General features: G+C 38.3%; 1 pseudogene; it reads left to right on the top strand.

The window, feature by feature from the left end:
• Window positions 1–21,787: 21,787 nt before the first annotated feature.
• On the top strand, window positions 21,788–24,167 carry Nelfe-ps1 (negative elongation factor complex member E, pseudogene 1; annotated as a pseudogene).
• Window positions 24,168–25,719: the final 1,552 nt, after the last annotated feature.

Below are 25,719 nucleotides of genomic sequence, written 5' to 3'. Positions count from 1 at the left end.
GATTTGGTGGAGGCGGTCATACAATTTTGGACATAGCTTTAAGGTGTCAGTTTGTGGCTTTAAGGTAACGTGCTCAGTAAGAATTTGAAGTCCATGGCTCAGTAGATAAGGCTGTGAGTAACTGCTGTATAATTATCTACACTGACTGGAGAGTCGTTCTAATTATTTCTTCACTGTTGGGGTAGAACAGCATGACTAAGGCAACATGTAGAAGAAAGGATTATTTGGGCTTATGGTTGCAGAGTGGGAGAGTCCATAATAGCAAGGGCAGCATGGCAACAGTGGCACAGTCACAGTGCCAGATGTGGGGTGACAGGAGGAGAGTCCCTATCAACCCATGAGCACAGAGACAAAAGAGCAACTTGGAAAAATTTGAAGCTTTTAATATCAAAGTCTGATCTCAGTGAAATGCTTTCCAAGACAAGACTACACCTTCTAAACCTTTCCAAAGGGGACACCAACTGAGGAACACTTCTTCAAAAACACTAAGCTGTAGAGGACATTTTTCACTCAACCACTTTAGTAGTGGGCTTCCTTGCATTAGATTTTTAAGTATGTTGAGTTCTCTGAAACAATTAAAGGATATCAAGTCTAAGTATTAGAACCTACATTTGATTTGTGGAAAATATTTTTTCTTTTAAAATATCTCTAAATGATTATAATGCATTATTGTTATATATGTCTGTTTGTAACAATAAGATAGATATTATTAGTATAAACAGATGCACCAGCAAAGAAAATTTTTGTTATTTAGGATTGAGGAAAATTAAGTGTTATTTTTTACTTAAATAAAAACACTACTACCTCCCAATGTATTTGAAAAGTTGATTCCCATTGGCTTTGAAATACTGAAACAGAAGAATCCGATACTAGAGTTACCTCACAAGAGATAATGTTTATGTGTTACCAGGAAACATTATGATAACATGCTTCTGTCCTGGTTTCTAATGACTGTGAAAATTGAGTCCTCAAATAGAAATAAATGATCGGGCCACTCATAGGCTGCCTCCAACTTGTAACTAGGAAGATGACTGGTGGCATAAGTGATGACGAGGACACAGGCATTGTCTCTGTTAAATTGTGCGTTAACTCTAGAGAACTGAGGAACATTAAAGTTTAAAGTTATACTTAGTTGTTGCTACAATTGTCTGTATCTTTGCTAGATCAATACTCAATTAAATTTATGTATTTACTAAACAGTTACACACTTATTGATAATCTCCCAAGCAACAACACAAGCAAGCAACAACAAATGAATGAATGAACCACCCAAACCAGAGGCGGAAGCAACTATAGGTTTTATAAAATATGTTCATCAGCATGTGGATTTGGTGGCATGTGTTGAAAAGTACAATATTTCTATATCAAGTCAATAAACTAGAGAATCAGGAACTCACAAATGTTAAGTTACTTCTCTTGGAATCCTTTACATGCTGTTGAGTATACATTTATCTTCTACTTAATCTATATTTTGCTATTATTATGTTTTATTATAAAAATTTATATTAGAGTAAATTTTCTCTACATAGTATATACATATACTATATATATATATATATATAAAATCAAAATTTTAATCCCAACTTATATCTATGTACGGCATATTAGTGTTTGCATTGTTTTATTGAAAAAGAGACTGAAAGTAAATGAATGTTACATTCTCAGAGTCTCCTCATTAAAAGGAGAGAAGATAAGTTTCAAGTCTTAATGGAACTTCATTATGCTGCTTAGTAGCAATTGCGTTTATTAATATTCTTGCTTCTTGTTTTAAATAAAGCATTAGTTATTAATTTTTTTCTCTGGCATACTTAGTAAGCACAGTTAATCTTTGCTTTGTATTTAATCTTTGTTGTTATCAGAACTTGTTTGTGTCTTGCCCCATTTCTCCTAGGCTTTGGAGTTTCCATCTTGCTTGTTACAATTTCTAAATCTTCATCAGTTTTATAGAATATTAGCATATCAACAATCTTGATATCAAATTTACTTAACAGGGTTATTGTAATGTTCTAAACAGATACTTCATTATGGGTTAGCTAATTCTATGCTGTTTCCCACCTGGGTAAGATTGTGAAGAATTCCTTGTGATACTCAAAAAGAAACAACATGTCTGTGTTGTATGAATAGAGTTTCAAAGCAATTAGCTAAATGGCAAAACGTCAATCACACCTTTCTTTCTCCCAAACTGAGTCCCCAAAGTGGTTTGAATAACTTTTTCAATTAATCTGTTTGTTGATTTTTCTTTGTATAGGCAGTTCAATAGTCAAACATTATTTTCCTTTTCATATCTCTTATTAATTAAAAAAGATTCTTTCTTTTTGAATCTAATACCTAGGTTGTTGGAGACTGCATTCTTTTATTTTCCTAGACTCATAATTACCATGAGAAACAAAGCTCTCACATGCAAATTATATTCAATTCCTTAGAGTCTTAACAATCACATCAGTATTTTATATCTAAGCAGAAGTTCAGACCCCTGAGACAGCTACAAAGATTTAGTTCTCATACATTTAGGAAAATGTCCTACACATTAATATTGCTTTATAGATTGAATTTTGGAAAGTCATTTTTTCTTTTAATTCTAATTAGTAGAATCAGTGGTATTTCATAACAGCATATAATTTCCTTTTGAGTAACCCCACCACCACCAAATCTGATCACTGACCATAAATTGCTACACATTGATCCAAACACAGTGTATGAGAAATGTCAAGCTACCAACAGCCAATAGATAAATGTTCCATCAAAGGAGTTTTAAACTTGACCACCCATCTGTTTTAGTTGAGTCTGTAAAACAAAACAGAAACAAAACAAAACAAAGTATCCATCAAACACAAAAGCAGATAATAGAATGATTAATCCAGGTTTTCTAGTACTTATGGACCTTTTTGTTTGCCTGTCAACAGTTCACTGACACTAAGACAACTGTGAGGCTGTGTCCCATATTAATCCTGCACTTAAGGTGACAGCTTCACATATAGGCTCTAGGCATCACTAACCCATTGTAAATCAGGAGGGTGCCAGAATTAGAAAGGTTTTAGTTATGTTCAGAAGAGTAATGTGAGAGTAGATGATTAGATCAGAATTTTGCTCATAAAATGGCAGCTGAAATTGGTTGGTTTGATACTGACTTGAAAAGTAATTTTGACAAATGGTCCTTTCAACTAAGGTAGTTTGATTTAAGTAACAAAATAATTGACCTAATCTCTTGAGTGAAAAGGAATTATGCAGTGATTATGAGCAAAATATGTAAATACATACACAATTCCATATTTTATTTTTCTCAGTGAGCTGGAACCATTTGGAGTATTATGTTTTGCAATGTTATTATTTTATTTGGTAATTGCCTTTGGTCCATGTTATGAAAGAAAATTTTCAATGAGTATAAGATATAAAGATGAATCAAAATCATTAAAAATTGATTAGCAAAAAGTGTAAAAAGGGCAAAATACTTTTACAAAATGACAAATATACATCTGATGCTGCTTTCTCTTCAATTGCTGTGGCAAACAACGAATGCTAGGAAGACAACCAAAATTCTTGGTTTTGGGTAACTGATAGCTTTTCAGGAGTCAGCTATATCAGACTCCTGTCAGCATCCACTTCTTGGCATCAGTAATGTTATCTGGGTTTGGTGGCTGTATGTATATGGGATAGATCCCCAGGTAGGGCAGGCTCTAAATGATCATTCCTCCAGTCCATGCTCCAAACTTTGTCTCCATACCTCCTCCTATGAACATTTTTGTTCCCCCTTTAAGGAGGGCTGAAGCATCCACACTTTGGTCATTCTTCTTCAGATTCATGTGGTCTGTGGAGTGTATCTTGGGTAGTCCAAGCTTTTAGGCTAATATCCACTTACCAGTGAGTGCATACCACTTGTGCTTTTTGGTGATCAGGTTACCTCACTCAGGATGATATTTTCTAGTTCCATCAATTTGCCTATGAATTCATGAAGTCATTGTTTTCAATAGCTGAGTAGTAACTCATTATGTAGATATACCACATTTTCTGTATCCACTCCTCCGTTGAAGGACATGTGTTTTATTTTTTTTCTTCTCCAGATTCTGGCTATTAAGGCTGCTATGAACATAGTGGAGCATGTGACCTTGTTATATGTTGGAGCATCTTTTAGGTATATGCGCAGGAGTGGTATAGCTGGATCGTCAGGTAGTGCAATGTCCATTTTTCTGAGGAAACTCCAGAATGATTTCCACAGTGGTTGTACCAGCTTGCAATCCCAACAACAACAGAGGAGTGTTCCTCTTTCTCCACATCCTTGCCAGCATCTGCTGTCACCTGAGTTTTTGATCTTAGTCATTCTGACTGGTTTGAGGTGGAATCTCAGGGTTGTTTTGATTTGCATTTCACTGAGGACTATGGATGGGGAACATTTCTTTATGTACTTATCAGCCATTTAATATTCCTCAGCTGAGAATTGTTTAGCTCTGTATGCCATTTTTTAAATAGGGTTATTTGGCTCGCTGGCATCTAACTTCTTGAGTTCTTTGTATATTTTGGATCTTAGCCCTCTATTAGAGTAGGATTGTTAAAGATCCTTTCCCAATCAGTTGGTTGCTATTTTGTCCTGATGACAGTGTCCTTTGCCTTACAGAAGCTTTGCAATTTTATGAAGTCCCATTTGGCAATTCTTGATCTTAGAGCATAAGCCATTGGTGTGCAGTTCAGGAAATATTCCCCTGTGCCCATGTGTTCAAGGCTATTCCCCACTTTTTCTTCTATTAGTTGGAGTGTATCTGATTTAATATGGAGGTCCTTGATGCACTTGGACTTCAGTTTTGCACAGGGCTTTAAGAGTAGATTGATTCTGCATTCGTCTAAATGGTGTCTGCCAGTTAAACTAGTACTATTTGTTGAAAATGCTATCTTTTTTTCCACTGTATGGTTTTTAACTCCTTTGTCAAAGATCAAGTGATCATAGATGTGTGGGTTCACTTCTGGGTCTTCAATTCTATTCCACTGATCTACCTGCATTTCTCTGTACCAATACCATACAATTTTTACCACAATTGCTCTGTAATACAGCTTGAGGTCAGGGATGGTGATTCCCCCAGAAGTTCTTTTTTATTTTAATTTTTTCTATTTAACTTGTCTTTTTTTCTATTTAACTTGTCTTTTTTTTATTAACTTGAGTATTTCTTATATACATTTCGAGTGTTATTCCCTTTCCCGGTTTCCGGGCATCTCCTCCCCCCATTACTGCCCTCCCCCCAACAATCTAGTTCACTGGGGTTTCAGTCTTAGCAGGACCCAGGGCTTCCCCTTCCACTGGTGCTCTTACTAGGATATTCATTGCTACCTATGAGGTCAGAGTCCAGCGTCAGTCCATGTATAGTCTTTAGGTAGTGGCTTAGTCCCTGGAAGCTCTGGTTGCTTGGCATTGTTGTACATATGGGGTCTCGAGCCCCTTCAAGCTCTTCCATTTCTTTCTCTGATTCCTTTAGCGGGGGTCCTATTCTCAGTTCAGTGGTTTGCTGCTGGCATACGCCTCTGTGTTCTTTTATTGTTGACGATAGTTTTCAATATCCTGGGTTTCTTGTTCTTCTAAATGAATTTGCAAATTGCTCTAACTCTATGAAGAATTAAGTTGGAATTTTGATGCGAATTGCATTGAATTTATAGATTGCTTTTGGCAAGATGACCATTTTTAGAATATTGATTTTGCCAATCTATGAGCATGGGAGATCTTTCTATCTTTGGAGATCTTCAATTTCTTTCTTAAGAGACTTGAAGATCTTGTCCTACAGAGCTTTCACTTGCCTAGTAAGAGTCACACCAAGGTATTATATGTTATTTGTGACTATTGTGAAGGGTGTCATTTCACTAATTTCTTTCTTTGCCTGTTTATCCATTCAGTAGAGGAAGGTTACTAATTTATTTCAGTTAATTTTAGATCTAGTCACTTCGCTGAAGTTGATTATCACCTTAGTAGTTCTCTGGTAGAACTTTTGGGGTCATTTAAGTACAATATCATATCATCTGCAAATACTGATATTTTGATATTTTCCTTCCCAATTTGTACCCTTTTGACCTCCTTTTGTTGTCTGATTGTGCTAGCTTGGACTTTGAGTACTATATTGAATAGGAAGCTGAGAGTGGGCAGCCTTGTGTAGTCCCTGATATTAGTGGGACTGCTTCAAGTTTCTCTCCATTTAGTTTGATGTTGGCTACTGGTTTGCTGTATGTTGCTTTTACTATGTTTAGGTATGGGCCTTGAATTCCTGATCTTCCCAAGACTTTTAACATGAAGGAGTGTTGAATTTTTTCAAATGCTCCCTCAGCATCTAATGAGATGATCATGTGTTTTTTTTTCTTTGAGTTTGTTTACATAGTGGATTATGTTGATGGATTTCCTCATATTGAACCATCCCTGCATCCCTGGGATGAAGCCTACTTGATCATAATGGATGATTGTGTTGATGTATTCTTAGATTTAGAATTTTATTGAGTATTTTTTTCATTGAATTTCATAAGGGCAATTGGTCTGAAGTTCTCTTTCTTTGTTGGGTCTTTGTGTGGTTTAGGTATAGGAGTAATTGTGGTGTCTTAGACTGAATTGGGTAGTGCACTTTCTGTTTCTGTTTTGTGGAATTGTTTGGAAAGTATTGGTATAAGGTCTTCTAGGAAGGTTTCATAAAATTCTCCACTAAACCCATCTGGAGCTGGGCTTTTTTTTGGTTGGGAGACTTTTAATAACTGCTTGTATTCTTTAGGGATAATTTAGATTGTTTATCTAATCCTGATTTATCTTTCGTATCTGGTATCTGTCTAGATAATTGTCCATTTCATCCAGAATTTCTAGTTTTGTTTAATATAGGCTTTTGTAGTAGGACCTGATGATTTTTTTAATTTCCTCAAATTCTGTTGTTATGCCTCCCTTTTTATTTCTGATTTTGTTAATTTAGATACTATCTCTGTGTCCTCTGGTTAGTCTGGCTAAGGGTTTATCTATCTTGCTGATTTTCTCAAAAAACCAGGTCCTGGTGTTGTTGATTTTTTATATAGTTCTCTTTTTTCTATTAGGTTGATATCAGTCCTGAGTTTGATTATTTCCTGCCTTCTACTCCTCTTGGGTGCATTTGTGTCTTTATGGTCTAGGTCTAGAGCTTTTAGGTGTGATGTCAACCTGCTAGTGTATGCTCTCTTCAGTTGTTTTTGTAGGCACTCAGAGCTATGAGTTTTCCTCTTAACATAGCTTTCACTGTGGCCTATAAGATTGGATATTATGTGCCTTCATTTTCATTAAATTCTAAAACAGCTTTAATATCTTTCTTTATTTTTTTCCTTAATCAACTTATCAATGAGTAGAGCATTGCTCAGTTTCCATGTGTATGTGTGCTTTCTGTCTTTTTCTGTTATTGAAGACCAGCCTTATTCCATGGTGATATGATAGGATCCATGGGATTATTTCAATTTTCCTGTATCTGTTAATGCTTGTTTTGTGGCCAATATGGTCAATTTTGGAGAAGGTACCATGAGGTGCTGAGAAGAATGTATAGTCTTTTGTTTTAGGATGAAATAAATGTTCTATAGATATATGATAAATCCATTTGGTTCAGATCATCTGTTTATTTCTTTGTGTCTCTGTTTATATTCTGTTTCCATGATTTGTCCATTGCTGAGAATGGGCTGTTGTAACTCTCCCACTATTGTGTGAGGTGTAATGTGTGTGCTTTAGTATGGTTTCTTTTATAAATGCAGGTGCCCTTGCATTTAGAGCATAGATATTCAGGGTAGAGAGTTCATCTTGGTGGATTTTTTTTTTTTGTTGATGAATATGAAGTGTCCTTCCTTATCTTTTTTAATAACTTTTGGTTGAAAGTCGATTTTATTCGATGTTATAATGACTGTCCTAGCTTGTTTCTTTAGAACATTTGCTTGGAAAATTATTTTCCAGCCTTTTACTCTGAGGTAGTGTCTGTCTTTGTCACTGAGGAGTGCTTCCTGTGTGCAGCAAAATGCTGGGTCCTCTTTACGTATCCAGTCTGCTAGTCTATGTCTTTTTATTGGGAAATTGAGTCCATTGATATTAAGAGATAATAATGATTAGTGATTGGTCTTAGAGGTGGAATTATGTTTGTGTGATTTTTTTTTCTTTTGGATTTCTTGCAAGAAGATTACTTTCTTGCTTTTTTCTAGGGTATAGTTTCTCTCCTCATGTTGGAGTTTTCCATGTATTATCCCCGTGGGGCTGGATTTGTGGAAAGATATTGTGTAAATTTGGCTTTGTCATGGAATGTTTTGGTTTCTTCACTTATGTTATTTGAGAGCTTTGCTGGATACAGTAGCCTGGGCTCTCTCTTAGGGCCTGCATGACATCTGTCCAGGATCTTCTGGTGTTTTAGTCTCTGGTGAGAAGTCTGTTATAATTATGATAGGTCTGCCTTTTTATGTTGCTTGACCTTTTCCCTTTACTGCTTTTAATATTCTTTCTTTGTTTTGTGCATTTGTTGTTTTGATTATTATGTGATGGGAGGAATTTCTTTTCTGGTCTGTCTTGGGGTTTTATTGCTGTGAACAGACACCTTAATCCATGCACGTTTTATAAAGCACAACATTTAATTAGGACTGGCTTACAGGCTCAGAGGTTCAGTCCATTATGTGGGAGCATGGCAGCATCTAGGAAGGCATAGTGCAGGAGGAGCTGTGTTATACTTCTTCACCCAAAGGAAGCCAGGAGCAGACTGAGCATCCTCAGGCAACTAGGAGGAGGGTCTCCAAGCCCACTGCCACAATGACACACTTCCTACAACAAGGGCACATCTTCTAATAATGCCACTTCCTGGGCCAAGCATGTGCAATCCATTACATGGTCCAATCTATTTGGAGTTCTGTAGGCTTCTTATATGTTTATGGACATCTCTTTCTTTAGGTTTGGTAAGTTTTCTTCTATAATTTTGTTGAAGATACTTATTGGCCCTTTAAGTTACAAATCTTCACTCTCTTATGTACCTTTTATCTTTAGGTTTGATCTCATTGTGTCCTGCATTTCCTGGATGTTTTGGGTTAGGAGCTTTTGGGTTTTACATTTTCTTTGACAGTTGTGTCAATCTGATGATGCCAAGTAGTCTTGGTTACTGTTGCTTAGATTATTTTGCTTGCCTTCTGCCATCTGGTTGTCTCTGGTGTTAGCTGGTCTTGCTGTCTCTGATAGTGGCTTGACCCTCCTGTAAGCCTGTGTGTCAGCACTCCTGGAGACTACCTTTCTCCCAGCAGAATCTGAGTACAGAGAGCTGTGTCACAGGATCAGATCTGTGTGCAGGTAGAAACTAGAAGGACCCTGTACCAGATACTTCTCCTGGGTTCCTGTGTTCTGAGGACTCCATGCAGTTTGCCCAGAGCAGAAGTGGTGGTCTTACCTCTGCTCTTAGGTTTGTCAGCGTTCCTGGAAACTACTGGCTCTCAGCTCTGTCTTTTCTACAACTATTTTTTCCAAAGATTGAGAGCTCTGGACTTTATGGATGGGGTCCCTAAGTGATGAGACGCAATGTCAAGATAGTGTGAAGATATAAGAAGCCAAGGAAGACTGAGTGAATGTGTAAGAGTAGATAAGGTACTGGATTGTTTGATGTGGGCACAGCCACATTAAGCATCCATGCCTCAGACACATGAAGATGGTACAGTGTTCCCCTTACTTATGCGTGAGGTTCTGAAGAATGACAAACCCTCCCTCTGGTCCAAGTGTGAATATTTACCACGTGTGTAATTACAAGTGTTTGTGAATGATGGGTAGAAACAGTGACTGCAGCTTCCCCCTTCAGGAAAGTCTGAGGTTGTTCACCTATAGGAAACTCCTACTGTGACTATCTTTCCCCTTGTGTTCTACCTAGTACAAAGGTTCTGGGTTGTTGACTAGTAGGTATGCTCCACTAGAGGGGCTGTATTCCAAATGATTCCAGACTTTTTCTAAGTACATCTATTCTTTCACATCCTCACTTGCTCAACTTGTCTTAAATAGAGACAAGTTGTTTACTCAAACAACTGATTGGTGTTAGTTCCAAAGCAGACACCTCCTACCTCAAGTAGCTGCTGTCGCATAAAACAAACAAACAAACAAACAACAGCAACAACAACAACAACAACAACAACAACAACAACAAAACCCACCAAAAACCCCACTAAATGTAGCGTTCCCCAGAATTCTTGTGAAGGAGGTTTTGTTTGTCAGGAGTCAGGATAAGCCATTAATTCCCTGTCTTCCCCTAATTGTCAGCTACCTAAGGCAACAGACATCTAGTTCCTGATTAACTCAAACAGCGTGCAACAGATCAAAGCCCCTGTGCTAAATCCCAGGATGTTCTGGCTTGTCCAGCCTCACTCAGCTAACTGACAAGGTTTTTCCTGCCAGCCACTATTTTCTTCCTACACCCTTGAGAGATAAACCAGAAGTTCTCAGGCCCAAATAAACTGTCTCTCTAATTATAGAGTGGTCCAGTTTGGGGGTTTCACTGTACCTGTGCTTAATTGTGAATTAATATATATGACGAGCAAACGTTTGTTTGGTAAACACTTTTAACTGCGTAAAATCTAAAACATTGCCTAGAAGGTGTTAGGTATTTAATTTTCCATTTGCTCAATAAACAAATTATTCAAACTTGGGCAGAACATAGAGTATATAATTGTATTGACAATATATTTGGCCATACTGGAAGTCTCAAACAACTTAAAACATTTCAGCCTTTTGATACCTGTTAACTTTAAAAGGACATTACTAAGACTGAGTTGCCAATACTAGGGCTATGCAATATTTCATAATCATATGCAGGCAAAGTAAGCCATAATAAACCCATAGGGACCATAGTTAAAAGAGAGGGTTTTGTGGTAGGAGTACCAGAAAAAGAGGAAAAGAAAGTAAGCAAGGAAGAAAGGATAGAAAGGAGAAAATAAAAGAAAGGAAGGGAGAGAGGAGGGTAAAAGGGAAGGATGGGAAAATGGCAGAAAAGAAGGAAGAGAAAGAGGAAAGAAATAGAAGAGGCTGGGACTGTGAAGAGATGGGATATTTCACAGAATTTGGGAGAAAAGACTCATTGTGGCCGTTGATTAATAGCCCTGGGAAAGAGAATAAGAAATGTACCTAAAAATACTACCTTTGATTTAGAAAGGTTGATGGGTGAGAACAGTAAGTTATTAAAAACCAAGAATAATTTAAGAACTAATTTTACAGATAATTGATAATGAAATGATCTGATAATAGTGCAAATAAAGTACAAAGGGGTAAAGTTTGAAGAAGCTGTAATTAAGAGGATTAAGGAGACCAGCTGAAAAATAATTAACGAAATCAAGATTAATGGTAACAGAGCAGAACAAGAAACTCACTTCCTGGAGTTAAGGCAGTTTTTGGAAAAGGCCATTAGATAGGGAATTTATCCAAAATTCTATAGTGGTGACTAGAAGACCAGCACTTTGCCCTTAAAGTGAACTATCCTTTATCCTCTCATGAGGGTATATGGTACGTTGATTGAGAAATTATCCTTTGCTTTGTACAATATCAGGAAGTGTTATTTGTTTGCTTGTTTTATAATTAGACACGGTTTTCCAATGCTTAACTAAAAGCATGGATTGTATAGGTTTCTATCAAACCTATATAAAATATATTTCTCATTAAAAAAGTATAATTTAGACATATGGTAGATTTTAATAATATAATTAAATTAATTTGATGGAGCAAATGCTGCTTACTGTTCTTTGAAATATATCATCTTAGAGTACTTAAGTAATTGAAAGACAAAAATAGGTCATGTGTCATATATAGTTTGCTGGACGTTTTCAGTACTATCCAGTGATCTAAGCAAGGGCATTTGAATTGGAAATCTTTATGAATGTGTATGGCTAATCATGAATATATTGATATAGCTCTAAATATCATAGTTTAGTCTATTGATATGTTTATTTTCACAAAAATTCTATTGCTTATATTCACAGATTTTGAGTAAAACATGCACTCAAATAATATAAATTTCCTTATAGACCTTGATATTCTTTAACATTTTTGATTAGAAGTTTTAATGAAACTTAAAGTTCATACAGCAGTACAAGATGTAATACAGAGATATCTTTATATAGTTCATCAGCTTTTCACCAATAGTGGGATTCTCATTAATTGCAGTATAGCGTCACATCGAGGATATTGACATTGGTGTAATGAACACATTTAATTCAGATTTTCCTGCTTTTACTATACTTGTGAATGTACACATGTATTTAGCTCTATGCAACATCACCATAGACGAAGTCTCATATACTAACCACAGTGATAAATATACTTAAAGTTCTGTCACCACGGAGACCCTTTCATTTACTTTTTCCTTTTGTTCATACATTATTTTTTTAAAGTGCTATTCTCAGGTGTATAATTTTATTTATATATGAAGTTCAAGATAATTTTGACTAAACTCTAGTCTGTAACAGACATAAAAGAGGATTGTTTAATTGCTTTTCAGCATAAAGGAAATTATGATTTTATAACTAAGATACTATATCTTACTTAATTCTAGCTATTGACCACAAGAAGCTGCCTGCAGTTTAATACATTTGATATATGGCCATTTGAAGCAAAGGAGAACATGTGTCACAGGGATCCAGACTGAACCAGAATATTCTAGAATATCCAAATGGAACTCTTGTAGTATTAATCTTAAACACTGTAGAGGATTGAAGGAAACTAGGTTATATGCTTTAAGCCAGCAGAGGAAATTCTCGAGAAGAAACTTTTTTCTCTATGGTAGTCATAAAGTAGAAGCACCAAAGTAAGACAAGACCTCCCACTGAAGAGGAGGTGGCAGCTGTCAACGATCCTATTAGCAGGTGAAGAGCTACTGGGGGTTTTATTATGTTTGCTGTCGTTTATGTTTTGTGTATGTTTAAGTTTGACTATGGAGTAGTGTTCATTGCACTTTGGTCTATCGTGACAACAAAAGCTTGGTTTTCTACAAAGTTGTTTGCTTCCTTCCAACAAGACAGTGTGTGAGGACCAAAACAGCTTGGTTTCCAGGGAATGTAGAGCTCCCTCACCAGAACTGTGGTGGTACTGTTTGCTTAGATCTTACTTTATCTATAAAAATTGTTTATTATTATTATTTGTAATTATGTCTATAAGTATGTGTGTCTATGTGTAGGCATGTGCACATAAGTGCATGTGCCCACAAAGGCCAAATGAGTCAAGTTGTCTTGAACTTGGAGTTATAAGTGGCTGTGTGAGCTCCCTAATGTGGGTGGAAGGAATCCAACTTGGACCCTTTGTAAGAGTAGGAACATGGTTTTAACTGCTAAGCCATCTATCCCTGTAGCCTCCAGTCATATTTCTTTTAATATCATTTATGATTTAAAATTTTATTTATTTTTGATATTTTGTATTAAACAATTTTAGGTTTGTCATCAAAAAGATTAATAACCTCCTTTAAATTTATGAACATGGGGTGTTAGAATATGTTGGCTTTCCATATTTATGGCATACTTTTTCCTTAACACGTGTTTTTATTAGTTCATCTTTGAACATTTCATAACTAAAATTTGTCTATCTCTCAATAGAATATTTTGGTTTATGGAGGCCACATTGAATTCCAGGCCAGATAAAACATAAAAAGTTTTAGTGGATCTTCTGGTTGGCAAAGTCAGTCAGTCTCAAAAATCAAACCAAAATAAAAATAAGAATATTGTTGCTTAATAAAATGAACAGAAAGGTCTCCAGTTAAAGAGGAGGAAATGAAAAGTAACCCTGTAAGTAGAAGAATGGCTATGAAAATTATAAGGATATTATGTAATTATTAAAAATAATAAACTAGAACCCTACCACTTGACTTAGAGATGTTTCCATAATGAATTTTGAAATATGACAAAATAAAAAACCTAAGGATATGATCCTACCTCCTAAAAATTCAATGAGTATTTATATACAGGTATAAACTTACACTGTTTATACTGTCCACCATTCTGTTCAGCCTTTAAATACTACATGATACGATGTACAGTATTTTCTACTGTGAGTGACATGTTATTTTTAGAGATCCTAGTCGAATGCTTTTCTCTAGACACAGAGCTCAGAGACTTATTTGAAATTGTCTGATATACAATGTAATATAAATTACACCCATATATGTCATCTAAGAAAGCAACAGAAGGCCCACACCCGCGGATCCTGGCCCGCAGCAGCTCTCTGCTCCCAGACCCCGTGGGAAAGAGACCTCACCGCCTGGTCAGGTAGGCACTCCTGAGGCTGCAGAGCCGAAGAGACCACCAACACTGCCCACCCCTGCCCACATCCCTGGCCCAAGAGGAAACTGTATAAGGCCTCTGGGCTCCCGTGGGGGAGGGCCCAGGAGCGGCAGGACCCCTGCCTGAAACACCGCCTGAACCTGAAGGAAACAGACCGGATAAACAGTTCTCTGCACCCAAATCCCGTGGGAGGGAGAGCTAAACCTTCAGAGAGGCAGACAAGCCTGGGAAACCAGAAGAGACTGCTCTCTGCACACACATCTCGGACGCCAGAGGAAAACACCAAAGGCCATCTGGAACCCTGGTGCACTGAAGCTCCCGGAAGGGGCGGCACAGGTCTTCCTGGTTGCTGCCGCCGCAGAGAGCCCGTGGGCAGCACCCTGCGAGCAAACTTGAGCCTCAGGACCACAGGTAAGACCAACTTGTCTGCTGCAAGAAAGCTGCCTGGTGAACTCAAGACACAGGTCCACAGGAACAGCTGAAGACCTGTAGAGAGGAAAAACTACACGCCTGAAAGCAGAACACTCTGTCCCCATAACTGACTGAAGAGAGGAAAACAGGTCTACAGCAGTCCTGACACACAGGCTTATAGGACAGTCTAGCCACTGTCAGAAATAGCAGAACAAAGTAACACTAGAGATAATCTGATGGCGAGAGGCATGCGCAGGAACCCAAGCAACAGAAACCAAGACTACATGGCATCATCGGAGCCCAATTCTCCCACCAAAACAAACATGGAATATCCAAACACACCAGAAAAGCAAGATCTAGTTTCAAAATCATATTTGATCATGATGCTGGAGGACTTCAAGAAAGACGTGAAGAACTCCCTTAGGGAAACACAGGAAAACATTAATAAACAAGTAGAAGCCTACAGAGAGGAATCGCAAAAATCCCTGAAAGAATTCCAGGAAAACACAATCAAACAGTTGAAGGAATTAAAAATGGAAATAGAAGCAATCAAGAAAGAACACATGGAAACAACCCTGGATATAGAAAACCAAAAGAAGAGACAAGGAGCTGTAGATACAAGCTTCACCAACAGAATACAAGAGATGGAAGAGAGAATCTCAGGAGCAGAAGATTCCATAGAAATCATTGACTCAACTGTCAAAGATAATGTAAAGCGGAAAAAGCTACTGGTCCAAAACATACAGGAAATCCAGGACTCAATGAGAAGATCAAACCTAAGGATAATAGGTATAGAAGAGAGTGAAGACTCCCAGCTCAAAGGACCAGTAAATATCTTCAACAAAATCATAGAAGAAAACTTCCCTAACCTAAAAAAAGAGATACCCATAGGCATACAAGAAGCCTACAGAACTCCAAATAGATTGGACCAGAAAAGAAACACCACCCGTCACATAATAGTCAAAACACCAAACGCACAAAATAAAGAAAGAATATTAAAAGCAGTAAGGGAAAAAGGTCAAGTAACATATAAAGGGAGACCAATCAGAATCACACCAGACTTCTCGCCAGAAACTATGAAGGCCAGAAGATCCTGGACAGATGTCATACAGACCCTAAGAGAACACAAATGCCAGCCCAGGTTACTGTATCCTGCAAAACTCTCAATTAACATAGATGGAGAAACCAAGATATTCCATGACAAAACCAAATTTACACAATATCTTTCTACAAATCCAGCACTACAAAGGATAATAAATGGTAAAGCCCAACATAAGGAGGCAAGCTATACCCTAGAAGAAGCAAGAAACTAATCGTCTTGGCAACAAAACAAAGAGAATGAAAGCACACAAACATAATCTCACATCCAAATATGAATATAACGGGAAGCAATAATCACTATTCCTTAATATCTCTCAACATCAATGGCCTCAACTCCCCAATAAAAAGACATAGATTAACAAACTGGATACGCAACGAGGACCCTGCATTCTGCTGCCTACAGGAAACACACCTCAGATACAAAGACAGACATTACCTCAGAGTGAAAGGCTGGAAAACAATTTTCCAAGCAAATGGTCAGAAGAAGCAAGCTGGAGTAGCCATTCTAATATCAAATAAAATCAATTTTCAATTAAAAGTCATCAAAAAAGATAAGGAAGGACACTTCATATTCATCAAAGGAAAAATCCACCAAGATGAACTCTCAATCCTAAATATCTATGCCCCAAATACAAGGGCACCTACATATGTAAAAGAAACCTTACTTGCACGGAGCCATATTGGATTTGGGCCTAGCCGCTTTTTGACTGCATGGTTCAAAGTGACTAGGTATCTCTGGGCTGTTTGGTCACAGAGACTCACCCCTAAGATGACTGCATTAAGTCTTAAGATTGTTGAATGGAAGCCTCTCCCATGAATTTACGGCACAGGAGTATAACATTCAAGGGATGCCTCAGCTCGAGCAGATACCAGTTATCTCCTCAGTCATCACCCAGTGTCTCCACCACCTGACCTCATCGCCTGACTTCTTTGCCTCCAGCTATCACTGCCTATACCCTCATCTCCCCCTCCTTCATATTTCACAAAGGTCACTCCCCCTACCTGAAAGCCTTAAAAGCTGCAATGTTCATCCCAATAAACGAGACCTTGACAACAGAACTTTTGCTTGGTCTCCTTCTTCTCTCCACCCCCATTTTGGCCCATAGGTAGAAAGCCTCTTCGGGACCCTGAATAACTGGGTCCCCGCTGGCGGGGACACTTACTAAAGCTCAAAACACACATTGCACCTCACACAATAATAGTGGGAGATTTCAACACCCCACTCTCATCAATGGACAGATCATGGAAACAGAAAGTAAACAGAGATGTAGACAGACTAAGAGAAGTCATGAGCCAAATGGACTTAACGGATATTTATAGAACATTCTATCCTAAAGCAAAAGGACATACCTTCTTCTCAGCTCCTCATGGTACTTTCTCCAAAATTGACCATATAATTGGTCAAAAAACGAGCCTCAACAGGTACAGAAAGATAGAAATAATCCCATGCGTGCTATCGGACCACCACGGCCTAAAACTGGTCTTCAATAACAATCAAGGAAGAATGCCCACATATACTTGGAAATTGAACAATGCTCTACTCAATGATAACCTGGTCAAGGAAGAAATAAAGAAAGAAATTAAAAACTTTTTAGAATTTAATGAAAATGAAGGTACAACATACCCAAACTTATGGGACACAATGAAAGCTGTGCTAAGAGGAAAACTCATAGCGCTGAGTGCCTGCAGAAAGAAACAGGAAAGAGCATATGTCAGCAGCTTGACAGCACACCTAAAAGCTCTAGAACAAAAAGAAGCAAATACATCCAGGAGGAATAGAAGGCAGTAAATAATCAAACTCAGAGCTGAAATCAACCAAGTAGAAACAAAAAGGACCATAGAAAGAATCAACAGAACCAAAAGTTGGTTCTTTGAGAAAATCAACAAGATAGATAAACCCTTAGCCAGACTAACGAGAGGACACAGAGAGTGCGTCCAAATTAACAAAATCAGAAATGAAAAGGGAGACATAACAACAGATTCAGAGGAAATTCAAAAAATCATCAGATCTTACTATAAAAACCTATATTCAACAAAACTTGAAAATCTTCAGGAAATGGACAATTTCCTAGACAGATACCAGTTAAATCAGGAACAGATAAACCAGTTAAACAACCCCATAACTCCTAAGGAAATAGAAGCAGTCATTAAAGGTCTCCCAACCAAAAAGAGCCCAGGTCCAGACGGGTTTAGTGCAGAATTCTATCAAACCTTCAGAGAAGACCTCATACCAATATTATCCAAACTATTCCACAAAATTGAAACAGATGGATCACTACCGAATACCTTCTACGAAGCCACAATTACTCTTATACCTAAACCACACAAAGACACAACAAAGAAAGAGAACTTCAGACCAATTTCCCTTATGAATATCGACGCAAAAATACTCAACAAAATTCTGGCAAACCGAATTCAAGAGCACATCAAAACAATCCTCCACCATGACCAAGTAGGCTTCATCCCAGGCATGCAGGGATGGTTTAATATACGGAAAACCGTCAACGTGATCCATTATATAAACAAACTGAAAGAACAAAACCACATGATCATTTCATTAGACGCTGAGAAAGCATTTGACAAAATTCAACACCCCTTCATGATAAAAGGCCTGGAAAGAATAGGAATTCAAGGCCCATACCTGAACATAGTAAAAGCCATATATAGCAAACCAGTTGCTAACATTAAACTAAATGGAAAGAAACTTGAAGCAATCCCACTAAAATCAGGGACTAGACAAGGCTGCCCACTCTCTCCCTACTTATTCAATATAGTTCTTGAAGTTCTAGCCAGAGCAATCAGACAAGAAAAGGAGATCAAGGGGATACAGATCGGAAAAGAAGAAGTCAAAATATCACTATTTGCAGATGATATGATAGTATATTTAAGTGATCCCAAAAGTTCCACCAGAGAACTACTAAAGCTGATAAACAACTTCAGCAAAGTGGCTGGGTATAAAATTAACTCAAGGGTTGGGGAGTTAGCTCAGTGGTAGAGCGCTTGCCTAGGAAGCACAAGGCCCTGGGTTCGGTCCCCAGCTCCGAAAAAAAAAGAATCAAAAAAAAAATTAACTCAAATAAATCAGTTGCCTTCCTCTATACAAAAGAAAACAAGCCGAGAAAGAAATTAGGGAAACGACACCCTTCATAATAGACCCAAATAATATAAAGTACCTTGGTGTGACTTTAACCAAGCAAGTAAAAGATCTGTACAATAAGAACTTCAAGACACTGAGGAAAGAAATTGAAGAAGACCTCAGAAGATGGAAAGATCTCCCATGCTCATGGATTGGCAGGATTAATATAGTAAAAATGGCCATTTTACCAAAAGCAATCTACAGATTCAATGCAATCCCCATCAAAATACCAATCCAATTCTTCAAAGAGTTAGACAGAACAATTTGCAAATTCATCTGGAATAACAAAAAACCCAGGATAGCTAAAGCTATCCTCAACAATAAAAGGACTTCAGGGGGAATCACTGTCCCTGAACTCAAGCAGTATTACAGAGCAATAGTGATAAAAACTGCATGGTATTGGTACAGAGACAGACAGATAGACCAATGGAATAGAATTGAAGACCCAGAAATGAACCCACACACCTATGGTCACTTGATTTTTGACAAAGGAGCCAAAACCATCCAATGGAAAAAAGATAGCATTTTCAGCAAATGGTGCTGGTTCAAGTGGAGGTCAACATGTAGAAGAATGCAGATCGATCCATGCTTATCACCTTGTACAAAGCTTAAGTCTAAGTGGATCAAGGACCTCCACATCAAACCAGACACACTCAAACTAATAGAAGAAAAACTAGGGAAGCATCTGGAACACATGGGCACTGGAAAAAATTTCCTAAACAAAACACCAATGGCTTACGCTCTAAGATCAAGAATCGACAAATGGGATCTCATAAAACTGCAAAGCTTCTGTAAGGCAAAGGACACTGTGGTTAGGACAAAATGGCAACCAACAGATTGGGAAAAGATCTTTACCAATCCTACAACAGATAGAGGCCTTATATCCAAAATATACAAAGAACTCAAGAAGTTAGACCGCAGGGAAACAAATAACCCTATTAAAAAATGGGGTTCAGAGCTAAACAAAGAATTCACAGCTGAGGAATGCCGAATGGCTGAGAAACACCTAAAGAAATGTTCAACATCTTTAGTCATAAGGGAAATGTAAATCAAAACAACCCTGAGATTTCACCTCACACCAGTGAGAATGGCTAAGATCAAAAACTCAGGTGACAACAGATGCTGGCGAGGATGTGGAGGAAGAGGAACACTCCTTCATTGTTGGTGGGATTGCATACTGGTACAACCATTCTGGAAATCAGTCTGGAGGATCCTCAGAAAATTGGACATTGAACTGCCTGAGGATCCAGCTATACCTCTCTTAGGCATATACCCAAAAGATGCCCCAACATATAAAAAAGACACGCGCTCCACTATGTTCATTGCAGCCTTATTTATAATAGCCAGAAACTGGAAAGAACCCAGATGCCCTTCAACAGAGGAATGGATACAGAAAATGTGGTACATCTACACAATGGAATATTACTCAGCTATAAAACAACGACTTTATGAAATTCTTAGGCAAATGGTTGGAACTGGAAAACATCATCCTGAGTGAGCTAACCCAATCACAGAAAGACATACATGGTAGGCACTCATTGATAAGTGGCTATTAGCCCAAATGCTTGAATTACCCTAGATGCCTAGAACAAATGAAACTCAAGACAGATGATCAAAATGTGAATTCTTCACTCCTTCTTTAAAAGGGAACAAGAATACCCTTGGCAGGGAAGAGAGAGGCAAAGATTAAAACAGAGACTGAAGGAACACCCATTCAGAGTCTGCCCCACATGTGGCCCATACATATACAGCCACCCAATTAGACAAGATGGATGAAGCAAAGAAGTGCAGACGGACAGGAGCCGGATGTAGATCGCTCCTGAGAGACACAGCCAGAATACAGCAAATACAGAGGCGAATGCCAGCAGCAAACCACTGAACTGAGAATAGGACCCCCGTTGAAGGAATCAGAGAAAGAACTGGAAGAGCTTGAAGGGGCTCGAGACCCCATATGTACAACAATGCCAAGCAACCAGAGCTTCCAGGGACTAAGCCACTACCTAAAGACTATACATGGACTGACCCTGGACTCTGACCTCATAGGTAGCAATGAATATCCTAGTAAGTGCACCGGTGGAAGGGGAAGCCCTGGGTCCTGCTAAGACTGAACCCCCAGTGAACTAGACTGGTGGGGGGAGGGCGGCAATGGGGTGAGGGTTGGGAGGGGAACACCCATAAGGAAGGGGAGGGGGGAGGGGGATGTTTGCCCGGATACCGGGAAAGGGAATAACACTCGAAATGTATATAAGAAATACTCAAGTTAATAAAAAAAAAAAAGAAAGCAACAGAAGGAGCTGGAGAGATGACTCAGTGGTTAAGAACACTGACTGCTCCTGAGGTCCTGAGTTCAATTCCCAGCAATTACATGGTGGCTCACAACCATTTTAATGGGCTCTGATGCTCCCTTTTGGTGTGTGTGAAGACAGCGACAGTGTACTTATGTATAGTAAATGAATAAAAGAGTTTTTTTTTAGAAAAACAACAGAAAGGACACACAAAGTACAGTCAAAGCCAACATAAAGAAGGATGTGCCGTCAGTATAATAATATGGGTGGACTGGAGGACACTGAAGAGTGCATGTCTGTTGTAGAGCAGTGCGTGTCTTCACTGGAATATTGTGTTTAAAACAGACACACAAAACCAGAGTAAAGTGGCTAGGACTGGAGGAATAAAAGGACGTGAGTATAAAGAGTCATGGAAGCAAGGCGAGAAGTTTTACAGATGTGCAGCAGTTGTAATGAGAGTCTGCAACGCTGTATTCTATGCTTAAAGCTACAGGAGTGTAAATTTTATGTTATGACCACAATAAAGGAAAAACTGTAAAATCTAAAGTAGTAACATCAAAAACTTAACAATAAATGATTATGGCCACAGTAGAATAGTGAATATTTGATAGTAAAATGGATCAAAAAAATGGGTTACAACTTGTTATGCTTCATTTCAGTTGTCAACCTGGAAGAAGCAGGAATGAGCTGGGATGGATTCTTGGTGCAGGATCATATGTTGGATCAGAGTGGCCCTCCTGAAAGTGAGCAGCACCATTTCATGGCCTGGGTGGGCCCAGCACTAACTGAGCTGAGCAGAAGGATTTGTCACTTTCTGGTTTCTAACAGCAGATGTAACATGTTCAGATTCTTCAGACTCCTGCCGCTGTGAGTTCCCTGTCATGATGGACTATCACTTGATATTATGAGCCAAAATAAATCCTTCCTCCCTTAAAGTGCTGATGTTAGAGTATTTTATTATAGCAACTGGTAAAGAAACTAAGACACTGTTTCATGTTTGCAATTCTATGGATTAAAATTATGAATCATTTTAATATCAGGAGACTGAGTGTTTAAGTTCCGTGGTTCAACATTAAAACACAAACATAAAACAAAGCATGCAATAAAATACAAAGTTTATATCCATATGTAATCTCTGTATAAAATTGAAAGTTATGTATGATACTTAGCATTGATTCCATAAGTTCTTCAGAAGATGACTTTTAACAAATGCCTGGTTGGCAATGAGCAAAATGAACGAGCCAATGGATTCCTTGCCAATCCTGTTTCTACCACCTGTGACAGAAATTACATGTGAATCAGGTTCTCTTCTTAAATATCAATATTTCAATTGCCAACAAGCAAATTCTGGAATGTAGAGTACACGTAAGGAAGTGTGGGAGGAGCTCACTCAGACACTGTCTGTAAGTCATGGCACTCCATATGAGACCTATGTTTATATGGATAATGAAACTTTGTCTGAAAGTGAAATATTTCTAATCATATTTGCACTAGTTTTACAAATCTGTATGAACCAATCAGCTAATTGATTTTTCAACTGTGTATTTTGATGCAGCAAATATTTGGCTTGTTTTCCCTCAATAACACCCTCCTCGCTTCTCATTTTAGACTATATACACTAATAATCTGCTACCTAGAGAGCAGTTTCTATCAGTTAGCTCCTGGGCAGACAATCATTGAAATGTGCCGCCTGTGGGGGACTAGCCTAATACTGTAGGTGCTTTAACAAAAGGTGCAGCATGAAATGAGAAAACACAGAAAGAAAATAATCTCTTTCTTATCCAGACGCCAATTTCCACAGTATTTATTAAATGTCAAGGATTCTTTCTTGCACTGTAGGGTCAGCACGAGTCTAACGAAAAATGTCCCAGGAGTCTTGCAGGAAACAGAGAGATCTCCCCAGGTGAAGAATGAAAACAACATTTAGAAATGCTCTCTAATTTGTTTCCTAAAATCTATTACCCCATGGGAAATAAAAACTTCCCAATAAAATAATAGAAGTCTGCTGTTTCCTGTCAAAGATGGCCTAAATAGCCAGTATCAGAATAAAGGTAATGGAATCCAGGAAAGAATTTGTACCCAGAGATCCATAGTTGATATAATGTCTCCAATCGGTGGAAGTCACTTCTGTCTTAATGAACCTGAAATACCTTTGGCAATGTGAATTAAAAACTTAAGAACTCAGGCTTCAAACGTTCTTGGACCCTGGAAGGGAAGTTAAAGGATGCGGAGAAGGGGCCTCTCCCCACCTCCCTGTCATTCCAGAGGAGTATGTCTGCTGATGACGACCTACAGGAGCCATCCAGACGTCCCCAGAGGAAATCTCTGTATGAAAACTTTGTGTCTTCTAGTGATCAGCTTCAGGAACTGAGACAAGATGGAAAAGAAGCAGAAGCTGATGATGGCCCACCTTGGGGCGTTGACTGGAGCTATGAAGAAATTAGTGGTGCCAGATCCTCAGCCTTCCCTCCCTGAGCTGCAACCAGGATTGAAGGCATGACCACAGCTGAGTTAGGGACCGGAACAATGAGCAGGACAGAGACCTGGATCAAGACAGAAAACAGGACAAAGCCAAAGACAGAGACCGGGAGCAGGATCGACCTAGAGGGTCCTTTCCACAGGTCAGACTCATTCCCCGATCGGAGGCTCCTTGGAAGGGGAACACTGTATGTGTATGGAGAGGACATGACACTCACCCTCCTCACCCTCTCTCCCTTTGGAAATATCATCGACCTATCCGTGGATCCACCCTGAAACTGTGCCTTAGTCACCTATAAGAAGACAGATTCTGCAGATAAAGTTGTTGCTGAGCTTAATGGGACCCAAGTAGAATCTGTGCAGGTCAAAGTCAACATAGCCTGAAAACAGACCATGCTGGACGCTGCTACTGGCAAATATGTCTGGGGCTCCCTTGCTGTCCAGAACAGCCCTAAGGGTTGCCACCAGGACAAGAGGATCCAGATTTTGTATAGTGATGATCTATAAGAAACCTTGTGGATGGCTTGTAGTTCATGAAACTGCATTCCTTATGCCTCATATGCCCCCAAGCTAGTTTCAGTAAAATCCTGGGATAGAAACTTTTCACATCTGTCAGCCTCTAGTCTTTCAACACTTGGGATTGGAGTTAAGGCTTCAAAGGCAGCTGTCAATATTGATGCTAACCAGGGCACGCCCCTCCTCCCTTACCCCCAAAAGGTGTGAAACACACACAAATAAATATATACACAAAATGATTGTGGTGTTTTTTCTCTCTGAAAATAAACAAACATAAAAGTCTAACATTAATAGACTCAAATGTTTTCACTTTCAATAATGTCTTCTCATAAATAGTGTGTATGAAAAAAGAATATATTGTAATTTCTGTTCTACAAACATGTCTTGGTAGAATATTAAATTGGAAAGTTAGAATTGATCAGGAATTAGAAGCACATTGAAAAGTGGAATTATTTGGCTAGCGTATATATTTTGTATTAACAATGTTATAGTGTTCAATTCTTATTATGGTTAATCTTGGTTGTTAACTTGATTCAATTAGAAAAGAGTAAGGGATATGCTTAGTGGTATGAGAGGGTATTTCCTGGAAGGACTATTAGGTGGAGCTCTTCTACACTCTTCTATGGTGGGCAAGATCTTCCAGAGGTCCAGATAGGAAGAGGTCTGAGGGACAGGTAGTGATGCTATCCCTGCCTGCCTTCACGCTTGGCTGGTAAGTGCATCTACCTGCTGCTGCTTCGGCTGCAGCCATCCTTTACTGGAACCCAGCTTTTTGGTTCAATGACATGGAGTAAAGATCACCGGGTTTCTAGGAATCCTCCAAGCTTAGAATGCTAGATTGGTACTGCTCAGGTTTCTACACTTCTGGAACAGTTCTCAACCTCTCCAACATACAGACAGCCATTCTTAGATGATGTGCCCTATATCGTGCAAGCCAATCTGATACAGTTTCTTTGGACTATACATGCATTTTGTCACTTGCTTTAAAGAACCTTGACTAATAAAATTTGCTAAGATGGTACTTAGGAGGGAAAGTAAATTCAATATTTATTTACTGGGTTATTCTATATTAACTTGGATTGTAATAAATAGATACACGAGAAATAGCCTTACCGTTTAACCTACTTTCTATCCCTTTTTAGAACGCCATGCAGATAATTGATTCATTTTATATCTGTTTATGATTTTTCTAGGTGTGAAAAACCTAGCTAATAACAGTGTATAATGAAGAATAGAAACAAGTTTCTTGACCAAGAGTGATCTGGATGGGCAAATCACTAGGATGAGTTTCACGAAGGACAGATACCTAAACTTCAAATCTGCAAGTACTATGAAGGCTAATTAATTATATGTGAAAAATAATGAAATTAAGAAGATTTATACTGGGGTTGATGTGTATTGGGAGGAATAATGTAACCATCATCATTGGATTGCCATGATACATCTATAGCAGAATATTAAAAAAGCAACAATGAATTCATACTTACTTTTTCATGTGTCTGTTGAATACATTAAAGTTGCTATGGTCATTGTCAGAAAACAAATTAACCCTTATCAGCTTTTCAT

Source organism: Rattus norvegicus, chromosome 9 (genome assembly GCF_036323735.1).
Source record: "Rattus norvegicus strain BN/NHsdMcwi chromosome 9, GRCr8, whole genome shotgun sequence".
NCBI lineage: Eukaryota > Metazoa > Chordata > Mammalia > Rodentia > Muridae > Rattus > Rattus norvegicus.
This window is presented reverse-complemented; position numbering and strand designations above follow the sequence as displayed.